Source organism: Entelurus aequoreus, linkage group LG18, assembly GCF_033978785.1.
Source record: "Entelurus aequoreus isolate RoL-2023_Sb linkage group LG18, RoL_Eaeq_v1.1, whole genome shotgun sequence".
Taxonomy (NCBI): Eukaryota; Metazoa; Chordata; class Actinopteri; order Syngnathiformes; family Syngnathidae; genus Entelurus; species Entelurus aequoreus.
Window position 1 is genome coordinate 37,906,207 of NC_084748.1, and position 12,769 is coordinate 37,918,975.

At 40.9% G+C, this 12,769-nt stretch overlaps 1 protein-coding gene across 2 annotated transcripts in view; it reads right to left on the reverse strand.

Annotated features, from left to right (window-relative positions):
* LOC133634106 (protein sidekick-1-like) overlaps positions 1-12,769 on the reverse strand; it is a 962,694-nt gene that overhangs the window by 905,078 nt on the left and 44,847 nt on the right. For both annotated transcript variants that reach the window (XM_062027111.1, XM_062027112.1), the window contains exon 4: positions 7,913-7,993. The gene's annotated coding sequence lies outside the window, so the exon portion shown is untranslated. The remainder of the gene's footprint in view (positions 1-7,912; positions 7,994-12,769) is intronic.

Below are 12,769 nucleotides of genomic sequence, written 5' to 3' on the forward strand. Positions count from 1 at the left end.
AAAATAAATACTTGAATTTCAGTGTTCCGGTGGCTATCCATTAGATGGCAGTATTGTCCTGTTTAACTTCTCCGTTCATTGGGCAGGCAAGCTGTTTATATTGTGGGAAAGCGGACGTGAGAACAGGCTGTCCCCACTCAGTCTCGGGTCCGCATTGAGCTGGAGGGGGCGTGGCCTCCAGCTCCGGCTGAATACCGGGAGTTTGTCGGGAGAAAATCTCTGCCGGGAGGTTGTCGGGAGAGGCGCTGAATACCGGGATTCTCCCGCTCAAAACGGGAGGGTTGGCAAGTATGTATAGAAGGATGGAACATTCTGAATGTGAATCATACTTTAAGGCAGGGGTGTCAAACATACGGCCCGCGGGCCGGAACCGGCCCCCAAGGAGGTTCGATCAGGCCCGCAGGATAATTTGAAAGTGGAAAAAATGCATAAAAGACATGGAATTAATATTTTAAATTTGCTGCAATTCATGGATTATCAGCTAAGGGGCGCACTCTTTCCATCAGAGTAGAAGACAAGCCGCATCACTGAGACAGACTGAAAACAGCAGACGGTATCAATGCGCCATCTGCTGCTTGTTACGACGTTGTTAATACCTTGGTCTCTACCTCTCCGCTACACCCTCATTAGCCAAAATGTCGTTATCCAAACGGAGAAAAGTAGATAAGGAGTGTAGAATTTTCAAAGAAAAATGGACCACGTCCTATTTATTTACAGAGATGCACGGAAAACCTTCGTGCTTGGTGTGTTTGCAACAAGTTTCGGTATTGAAGGAATATAATATTCGACGCTACTACGAGACTCATCACAGCGAAAAATATGACGGCTTGCAAGGACAACTGAGAAGAGATAAGATTAACGAATTGCTGGCGGGTCTGAGGAAACAGCAGTCAACTTTCATCCAGAGCCGAGAAGTCAGTGAAGCAGCGGTAAAAGCCAGCTACCTAATTGCTAGCGAAATAGCATTAGCATCGAAGCCGTATTCCGACGGTGACTTTGTTAAACGATGCATGATGAAGGCGGCTGAACTTGTATGTCCCGAGAAGCGACAAGCTTTTGCCAATATTAGCCTGACGAGGAATACTATAGCAGAGAGGATTTCGGAACTATCGGCAGATTTAAACAGTCAATTGAAACAGAGAGTTAAGTCATTTATTGCATTTTCCGTGGCAATTGACGAGAGCACTGACATCACAGACGTGGCCCAACTGGCCATATTTATTCGAGGAGTTGATGAGACATTGACTGTTACTGAAGAGTTTCTTGAGTTGGTGCCAATGATGGACACCACAACAGCCGAGGACATTTTTGGCTCTGTCGTTGCTGCAAATTCCTTTCTTTAAAAGTCTCATTTAATCTTAAAGTGCATTACTATATTTTTCAGTACCAATTAAAGTTTTGTGTCTTTGTACAATCAGTGGGATCAGTTGCAATGCATATTTGGGAATGATACAAGTAAATTGCACATTTGTCTAAGGAAATATGAGGTGTTTCATGAAATGTTTTGTAAAAGGATAGTTCATTAAATTTCAATATTTTCCTAATGTTCTTGTGCTTCTTTACACCAAAACAAAGGAAAGACATGATATTTTGGTTATTTATAGCAGAGTATGGTATAATTTTAATGGTCCGGCCCACTTGACATCTCCCTAGGCCGTATGTGGCCCACAATGCGAAATGAGTTTGACACCCCTGCTTTAAGGTAATAATGTAAAAATGTAATAAAAATCACTTAGGCGTCTTCAGAATGGATTTGACTATCAATAAAGAGGTTTCCCTTTAGGGGACCTGTTTTTTTGTCCCCATACCGTCAGAGGTCCCCTAAAGGTGACTGTGTAAACAGAGCGATGTGCCCATTAAGTAAACATTGCCAGAACACACACACACACACACACACACACACACACACACAGACACACACATGGGAGATGCAGGGATGTCCAAATCGTGGGTTGGGGGCCCTTTTCGGTCCACAGCTTGTTTTTTATTGGCCCTCGACAGATTGTAAAAATTAAAATATCATTAATATTGACATTTGTTATTAGTAATGCTGTTAAATTATAAAAATTATTTTTATTTTTATTGCTGCTTTTATTTATTTACTAGATGTTTTTTTTTACTGAATATGCACAAGCACTGTTTTTAATATGTGATAATGCCTTTTATACTGTATTTTGTTGGTTTTATGTACTGTATGTGATTGTAGGTCTACTTGGACGTTGGAGTCTGCAATAAAGCTTGATGGATTGATTGAAAAGTCCTGAAAATTTGGAGATATACCATTTTTAATTTAGGATGTTTTATCAGGTAAAATTAACGAGCTGCATAGACAGATCATTTCACTAGTTTTTAGTCTTTTTTTTCTAAAATCTAGTGTTTTTATTTTGTCCGCTCTTTTTTTGCAGTGTGGAAGCTTTGCAAATCAATGTTTTCACTGATGTCAAATTGGTTATTTTCTTGGTTATTGGTTAATTTTTTATTTTCTTGGTGATCTGCATCAATTTAGTAACGTGTCATCAAAGAGTAAAAATGCATTTCTTTCAATATGCATCATAACAAAAAGGGTAATGCTAAAAAAAAAAAAATGGATAGATGTTGATAGTCCAACTCGTACTGACTGCTATACACAAGCTATGGAAATTATATCAGTAGAAAAAAACGGCATTTAGTTTAGATAATGAGTCATATGTTGGAATATGGGATCCATTATTTAAATTTGTTTGAACTATTAAATGAACCTAAAATATGACTTATTTTATCTTTGTGGGAAATATTGGACACAGTGTGTTGTTAAGCTTGTGAGATGTGATGCAAGTGTAAGCCATTGTTCATTTTTTAAATGTTTTTATAAATTGCTGTAATTATAATGTCAATTAGAGATTTATAATCACTGCTATGTTGGAACTCTTATTAATATTGATACTGTTGTTGATATTAATCATTTTTGTTTGACTACTTTTGGATTGTTTTGTGTCATGTTTGTGTGTTCTCTCAATTGCTCTGTTGATTGCTATTCTGAATGTTGCCGGGTTTGGTTTCGGAATTGGAATTGTATTATTATGGTATTATTGTGTATTATTTTGTTGGATAGATTAATTACTTTTTTTTTTTAAATTGGTTATTTTGCACTAAAAAATCATTTTGTTCTCATGATTTCGTTTTAGCACCTGAAGTCAGCTGCGATAGGCTCTGGCTTGACCGCGACCACGGTGAAGATAAGCGGTTAAGTAAATGGATGGACTGATTTTATTAATTTTTTTACAAAACTTGCATGAAATTCAATTCAAATTTGGTTTAAAGGCCTACTGAAATGATTTTTTTTTATTTAAACGGGGATAGCAGATCCACTCTATGTGTCATACTTGATCATTTCGCGATATTGCCATATTTTTGCTGGAATGATTTATTAGAGAACATCGACGATAAAGTTCCCAACTTTTGGTCGCTGATACAAAAAAAGCCTTGCTTGTACCGGAAGTAGCGTGACGTCACAGGTTGAAAGGCTCCTCACATTTCCCCATTGTTTACACCAGCAGCGAGAGCGATTCGGACCGAGAAAGTGACGATTACCCCAATAATTTGAGCGAGAAAGATGAAAGATTTGTGGATGAGGAATGTGAGAGTGAAGGACTAGAGTGCAGTGCAGGACGTATCTTTTTTCGCTCTGACCATAACTTAGGTAAAAGGGCTCATTGGATTCCACACTTTCTCCTTTTTCTATTGTGGATCACAGATTTGTATTTTAAACCACCTCGGATACTATATCCTCTTGAAAATGAGAGTCGAGAACGCCAAATGGACATTCACAGTGACTTTTATCTCCACGACAATACATCGGATAAGCACTTTAGCTACGGAGCTAACGTGATAGCATCGTGCTTAAATGCAGATAGAAACAAAAGAAATAAGCCCCTGACTGGAAGGATAGACAGAAGATCAACAATACTACTATCAGGAGACACCGAACCAAACACTGGACCTGTAACCACACGGTTAATGCTGTGCCGCCTGTCGAAGCCTAGCAATGCTGTTGCTAATGACGCCATTGAAGCTAACTTAGCTACGGGACCTCGTCAGAGCTATGATAAAAACATTAGCGCTCCACCTACGCCAGCCCTCATCTGCTCATCAACACCCGTGCTCACCTGCGTTCTAGCGATCAACGGCGCAACGAAGGACTTCATCCGATCATCGATGCGGTCGGCGGCTAACGTCGGATAGCTCGTCTGCTATCCAACTCAAAGTCCTTCTGGTTGTGTTGCTGCAGCCAGCCGCTAATACACCGATCCCACCTACAGCTTTCTTCTTTGCGGTCTCCATTGTTCATTAAACAAATTGCAAAAGATTCACCAACACAGATGTCCAGAATACTGTGGAATTTTGAGATGAAAACAGAGCTTTTTGCATTGTGATACAATGTGTCCGAATACTTCCGTTTCAACCATCGACGTCACGCGCAAACGTCATCATACATAGACGTTTTCAACCGGAAGTTTCCCGGGAAATTTAAAATTGCACTTTATAAGTTAACCCGGCCGTATTGGCATGTGTTGCAATGTTAAGATTTAATCATTGATATATAAACTATCAGACTGCGTGGTCGGTAGTAGTGGGTTTCAGTAGGCCTTTAAGAAGCCTGTGGAGAGAGAGAATGTGTATTTTATTCAACATTTCTTCCTTAGCTCGTGTGCCACAAAGGAAAGTGACTGGCAAGCGAACAAAATAGCCTCGCACCGTCGTGCTCATGATTGCTGTCCTTGCAAGCATGTTTAGCATTGGACAAGTTACACGTGGAATCCTTCCTCACACTGAATATCAATAGATTTTTTATTTTATTTTTTTGCATCATGCATTGTAATGAAGACGCCGGCAAACCCCCACGCACTTTTTCAAAACGCCTCGGCGAGGAACCGAATGAAAGCAAGCAATCATTCCCGCGCGCGCGACTGACAGGCGCCGCCGACTGATTTGTATGCAGCGCCACCTACTGACACACACCGACCGAGACTCGCTCGTTATGACGACGACTGCCACTGTTTCCGGACGTCATTAGTCGCTTCCCCCGAGAACAAGATCCAACACTGTTAAGGGTTGCACAGGCGGATGAGACAAGGTGATACGCTTTTCAGAACAAATTATTATTAACAGCATGGAATAAGCAAAGTAAAAATAAGCACCGCCGTTCAGTCATTTTCTTTTTGCTCCTTCTCAGCGTCAAGCTGGCAGCAGGGGTGCTTGTTTTGATGTATCATCACACCAGCCTTTCATTTATTCCACTTTTTTGTGTGTGCTACTTGCAAACACAGCGGCCGAATACAATGCTTCCTTAGTACCCGCCGTGCACCTCCGACTACAGTACAGCACCCACATGCATTATTCCAGCCGCTGTCACTTTCTGGAGGAATGGCTTTGGTTTTCTGACATGCCGGAGCAGGACTATGAATATTAAAAGACATGCGGCAGTGAGTCAAGGCACCTTTCACACTTGAAAGTACCTGGTACTCACCTGTGCCAACTTTCGGCATTTTTGCACGTGTTAATAAATGCTCATTGTTTAGTAGTAAATATAATTTTTTTCGTGAACATTTAAAAATGTGATGCCATATCTTGTTTTCTTACATTTCTGAGTCTCATTTGCAAGTATTGTATAGTATTGCATGCAGTGGCGGGCCGTGCATTTAAAGTTAAAGTACCACTGATAGTCACACACACACTAGGTGTGGTGAAATTACCCTCTGCATTTGACCCATCCCCTTGTTCCACCCTCTGGGAGGCGAGGGGAGCAGTGAGCAGCAACGGTGGCCACGCCCGGGAATCATTTTTGGTGATTTAACCCCCCAATTCCAACCCTTGATGCTGAGTGCCAAGCAGGGAGGTAACGGGTCCCATTTTTATAGTCTTTGGTATGACTCGGCCGGGGTTTGAACTCACGACCTATCGATTTTAAGGCGGACACTAACCCGGTGTTTCTTAACCTGGGTTCGATCGAACCCTAGGGGTTCGGTGAGTCAGCCTCAGGGGTCAAGACACACCAGACTCATCGTGTAAATAAAAACTTCTCCCAAACGGCGTATTACGGATACCCCCAAACAATGTTCCCTCTAATTTTCCATATGCGTGCGCAAAGGCAAAAACTCATTGAGCATTCAGTGGAGCTGTCCCAAACCTGACTAAATAAAAAGTTAAATGTTTTATTATTACAAACCCTGTTTCCATATGAGTTGGGAAATTGTGTTAGATGTAAATATAAACGGAATACAATGATTTGCAAATCATTTTCAATCCATATTCAGTTGAATGCACTACAAAGACAACATATTTGATGTTCAAACTCATAAACTTCTTTTTTTTTTGCAAATAATAATTAACTTAGAATTTCATGGCTGCAACACGTTCTAAAGTAGTTGGGAAAGAGCATGTTCACAACTGTGTTACATGGCCTTTCCTTTTAACAACACTCAGTAAATGTTTGGGAACTGAGAAGACACATTTTTGCTTGATGTACAGCTTAAGTTGTTCAATAGTCCGGGGGTCTCCGTTGTGGTATTTTAGGCTTCATAATGCGCCACACATTTTCAATGGGAGACAGGTCTGGACTACAGGCAGGCCAGTCTAGTACCCGCACTCTTTTACTATGAAGCCACGTTGATGTAACACGTGGCTTGGCATTGTCTTGCTGAAATAAGCAGGGGCGTCCATGGTAATGTTGCTTGGATGGAAACATATGTTGCTCCAAAACCTGTATGTACCTTTCAGCATTAATGGTGCCTTCACAGATGGGTAAGTTACCCATGTGTTGGGCACTAATACACCCCCATAACATCACAGATGCTGGCTTTTGAACTTTGCGCCTATAACAATCCGGATGGTTCTTGTCCTCTTTGGTCCGGAGGACACGACGTCCACAGTTTCCAAAAACAATTTCAAATGTGGACTCGTCAGACCACAGAACACTTTGCCACTTTGTATCAGTCCATCTTAGATGAGCTCAGGCCCAGCGAAGCCGACGGCGTTTCTGGGTGTTGTTGATAAACGGTTTTCGCCTTGCATAGGAGAGTTTTAACTTGCACTTACAGATGTAGCGACCAACTGTAGTTACTGACAGTTGGTTTCTGAAGTGTTCCTGAGCCCATGTGGTGATATCCTTTACACACTGATGTCGCTTGTTGATGCAGTACAGCCTGAGGGATCGAAGGTCACGGGCTTAGCTGCTTACGTGCAGTGATTTCTCCAGATTCTCTGAACCCTTTGATGATATTACGGACCGTAGATGGTGAAATCCTTAAATTCCTTGCAAAAGCTGCTTGAGAAAGGTTTTTCTTAAACTGTTCAACAATTTGCTCACGCATTTGTTGACAAAGTGGTGACCCTCGCCCCATCCTTGTTTGTGAATGACTGAGCATTTCATGGAATCTACTTTTATACCCAATCATGGCACCCACCTGTTCCCAATTTGCCTGTTCACCTGTGGGATGTTCCAAATAAGTGTTTGATGAGCATTCCTCAACTTTATCAGTATTTATTGCCACCTTTCCCAACTTCTTTGTCACGTGTTGCTGGCATCAAATTCTAAAGTTAATGATTATTTGCACAAAAAAAAATGTTTATCAGTTTGAACATCAAATATGTTGTCTTTGTAGCATATTCAACTGAATATGGGTTGAAAATGATTTGCAAATCATTGTATTCCGTTTATATTTACATCTAACACAATTTCCCAACTCTTATGGAAACGGGGTTTGTATAATGAAATGGCAGCAGTCATTTCCATGAGATTATTTACTAATATAAGTGTTTTGGCCCACTTACAATGACAATAACAACAAATATTGTTTTAAGGTCAAAGATGTGTCTAGAATCAGAGACATTTCTGTACCCATGGAACTGAAGCAAACAATTGCCACGCACTTACATGAGCTTGCAAAGTCTCTCGACGGATATTTCCCCACAAGAGAGTCGTATCCAGCATGGGTGAGACAGCCGTTCAAGTTTGCTGTTGAGAGAGCAAATGTCAATGATGAATACCTCGACGAAATCATTGAAATTCAGCAGAGCCAAGGTTCAACAGAAACTTTTCAGAACAACGACGCTTTCAACGTTTTGGTGTCGACAAATGGAAAGGTATCCAGTTATTGCTAAGAAAGCCCTGGAATTTTTTTTATACCATTTGTTACAACATATCTTTGCGAGCAATCCTTTCCGAGGATGCTGGACATACACACGAAGAAAAGGAAGAGACTTCGATGTGTCAATGAGAGTTGCACTTGCCAAGGTGAAGCCACGCATATCTGAACTGGTCTCTCATAAGGCAACAGCAGAAGTCACACTCATTTGCAGGTGTGTCATTTGTTGTGAGTTCATGCACTGTGTTGGTGTTGTTCTTTGAACAAGGTGATGTTCATGCACAATTCATTTTGTGCACCAGTAAAAACACATACCGTATTTCCTTGAATTGGCGCCGGGAATATGGTATTCGCATGCCTCGAATTACAGCCGGGTCAAACTCCTTTCGCAAAATAATTAGCGCATGCTTGGCACTTCCGCCGGGTCAAATATGAGTCATTAAATGACTCCCGCCTCCTGGTGGTAGAGGGCGCTAGTGATCCTTCTTGCGACGGCTTGTACTGCAGAACACCGGTGCAGCAGAAGAAGACAACCGGCAGCAAGAGTGCGCAGCCATTGTTTGCCTGGACTTTTACCATGGAGGATTACATATCTAAAATAAAACAGTTTTCTAAACTGGACTTTCAATCGAAGCAGGAGGTAATACTTAAAAGGAAGATCTCCATCGAGACAGAGAGACTTTTAAAACTGAAGAAAGATAAGGAAGATTTCTATATCGATGCTTTTCTTCAAAAGGAGCTGGCATGGACTCATTTATACCTAAAGGTAAGACAATAATAACGTTTTTTTTTATTAAATGTGCTTTTCATGATAAGGTAAGCGCCGGAGTGAGAAGAGGTTTTAAAATAATTAGTGCATGCTTGGCCATCCCGCAGGCTTCTGGTAAGCGCCGGAGTGACAGGAGGTTTTAAATTAATTAGCACCCCTGCGGCTATTCAAGGAAATACGGTAACTTTGTCTGGAATTTGAAAAAAAATAAACATTTTATTTTTCACTAAAGAAGGGTTCGATGAATGCGCATATGAAACTGCTGGGGTTCGGTACCTCCAACAAGGTTAAGAACCACTGCTCTAACCACAAGGCCACTGAGCAGTTTCTCGCCTAGGCCTTCAGTGATGCCCTACTTAGTCCGACTCCACCTCTCAAAATACCACAATTGATGTCACCACATGGACACGGCTGGAGATACTACACAGAAACACACTTGCACTCTGCTGGGCATTGAATCCCCTCAACGGTGTACAGAAGGGTCTATTTTTCGGCGCATTTAACGTTCAATAAACCCGCATCAGCAATTAAAACATATCTTACGTGTTGCTGACAGAATTATAAGAATTGTATAAAACAAATGAAACATGAAAAAATTAATAAATTAAATATTTGCACTCTCAATTTGTAGCGCCCATCCGACGCCGTATAAGCCAGTGGTACTGTCGTAGTCGGTTGATTCGTGTGAAAGTGGCGGGCACTTCCCCATTTCACCGCCGGTGTTGTGCCAAAATGTGATTGCCTGCCAAAAATGGCTCGCTAAACCTGCATTGCTTGGCTTCGTCTGTCCACAGCGGATTACTAGGTGGAAGACAAATACTTTATCTTCGTGGTTATTGCACCGGTGAGTATTCTGTGGCTTTCCATGGTTCGTATGGTTCTGGTGCCACTTCCTGTTTTCGCAACTTGTGATTGGATACTCACTTGGGACGACCAATTTTTGAAGCTTTTCAGGTGGAATTCTTTCCCATTCTTGCTTGATGTACAGCTTAAAGGCCTACTGAAACCCACTACTACCGACCACGCAGTCTGATAGTTTATATATCAATGATGAAATCTTAACATTGCAACACATGCCAATACGGCCGGGTTAACTTATAAAGTGCAATTTTAAATTTCCCGCCACACTTCCGCTTGAAAACGTCTCGGTATGATGACGTATGCGCGTGACGTAGCCAGTTTAACAGAGGTATGGCTTCCCCATTGAAGCCAATACGAAATAGCTCTGTTTTCATCTCATTATTCCACAGTATTCTGGACATCTGTGTTGGTGAATCTGTTGCAATTTGTTCATTGCATTATGGAGAAAGAAGCTGAGCAGGCAAAGAAGAAAGTTGTCGGTGCGAAGCGGATATTTTGCGAGGGAAGTCAGCAACACAACACAGCCGGTGTTTGTTTACATTCCCGAAAGATGCAGTCAAGATCGAAGAACTCGGACAGCAGAGACTCTAACCAGGAGGACTTTGCTTTGGATACACAGACGCAATACCGTGAGTACGTAGCTGCGCTTCCAAACATTTGATCGCTTGCTATAACTAGCTCGAGCTAGTAGCTAGGAGCTAGCATAACAAACACCAAGGTGTTTGTTATGCGGGATTAATTTGTGGCATATTAAATATAAGCCTGGTTGTGTTGTGGCTAATAGAGTATATATATGTCTTGTGTTTATTTACTGTTGTAGTCATTCCCAGCTGAATATCAGCTCCCACCCGCGTGCTTCCAAACATTTGATCGCTTGCCCGTACGTGCGTGTCACGTACGTAACTTTGGTTAAATATATAAGCTTTATGAACCTTGGGTTAGGTGAACGGTCCTTTGGGCTGAGTGAGTGTGTGTGTTGTGCAGGTGTTTGAATTGTATTGGCAGGTTACATATACGGGATCCCGTCCATATAACCCGCTCGAGCTATAACTAGCTTGAGCTAGTAGCTAGTAGCTAGCATAACAAACACCTAGGTGATTGTTATGCGGGATTAATTTGTGGCATATTAAATATAAGCCTGGTTGTGTTGTGGCTAATAGAGTATATATATGTCTTGTGTTTATTTGCTGTTGTAGTCATTCCCAGCTGAATATCAGGTCACCCCCGGCTCTCACAGCATCTTCCCTATCTGAATCACTTCCACTCCCCACTAGTCCTTCACTTGCATTTTCCTCATCCACAAATCTTTCATCCTCGCTCAAATTAATGGGGAAATCGTCGCTTTCTCGGTCCGAATCTCTCTCATTTCTGGCGGCCATCATTGTAAACAATAGGGAACTTTGCGTATATGTTCAACTGACTACGTCACGCTACTTCCGGTAGGGGCAAGGCTTTTTTTAATCAGATACCAAAAGTTGCGATCTTTATCGTTGTTGTTTTATACTAAATCCTTTCAGCAAAAAAATGGCAATATCGCGAAATGATCAAGTATGACACATAGAATAGATCTGCTATCCCCGTTTAAATAAAAAAAATTCATTTCAGTAGGCCTTTAAGTTGTTCAACAGTCCGGGGGTCTCCATTGTCCTATTTTAGGCCTCATAATGCGCCGCACATTTTCAATGGGAGACAGGTCTGGACTACAGGCAGGCCAGTCTAGTACACACACTCTTTTACTATGAAGCCACGCTGTTGTAACACGTGGCTTGGCATTGTCTTGACGAAAATAAGCAGGGGCGTCCATGGTAACGTTGCTTGGATGGCAACATATGTTGCTCCAAAACCTGTATGTACCTTTCAGCATTAATGGCGCCTTCACAGATGTGTAAGTAAAAATAACAACATTTTCCATTTTGAATGTTAAGTATCTTGTCTTTGCAGTCTATTCAATTGAATATAGGTTGAAAAGGATTTGCAAATCATTGGATTCTGTCTTTATTTACGATTTACACAACGTGCCAAATTCACTGGTTTTGGGTTTTGTATATTACTGCTTTGTATTTCATTTACTTTTTAGTAAAAGAACTATGACCTAATATTGTCTGTTTATCTACACTACCGTTCAAAAGTTTGGGGTCACAGTGAAATGTCCTTATTTTTGAAGGAAAAGCACTGTACTTTTCAATGAAGATAACTTTAAACTAGTCTTAACTTTAAAGAAATACACTCTATACACTGCTAATGTGGTGAATGACTATTCTAGCTGCAAATGTCTGGTTTTTGGTGCAATATCTACATAGGTGTATAGAGGCCCATTTCCAGCAACTATCACTCCAGTGTTCTAATGGTACAATGTGTTTGCTCATTGGCTCAGAAGGCTAATTGATGATTAGAAAACCCTTGTGCAATCATGTTCACACATCTGAAAACAGTTTAGCTCATTACAGAAGCTACAAAACTGACCTTCCTTTGAGCAGATTGAGTTTCTGGAGCATCACATTTGTGGGGTCAATAAAACACTCAAAATGGCCAGAAAAAGAGAACTTTCACCTGAAACTCGACAGTCTATTCTTGTTCTTAGAAATGAAGGCTATTCTACAAAATTGTTCGGGTGACCCCAATCTTTTGAACGGTAGTGTACATGGTATCAGTGTAGAAATATACTAAACCAGTCCTCCAAACGTAAACTACCCTGAACTGTGAATGTGGTGGAAACACAAACTACGTATATATTGTTTTTCAAATCACCTGACATGTATACTGTGTATATGTACATAATTTATCAATTTTTGAACGTAATTTTTTATATACATGTTACAGGTTATATATATTTTATTATTGAATGTATCAAATGTGATGAATATTTAATGGGCCACAATGGAAACAAGCCTTTTGGCTTTTTGTGTCATCCATTTGCCTTTTTAAAGCATTACATGGATTCAATTCTTTAAGATGTCAATAAACTTCTCAATCAATCAATTAAACCCTGCTACAGAAACTAGATGTTCCAGGAACC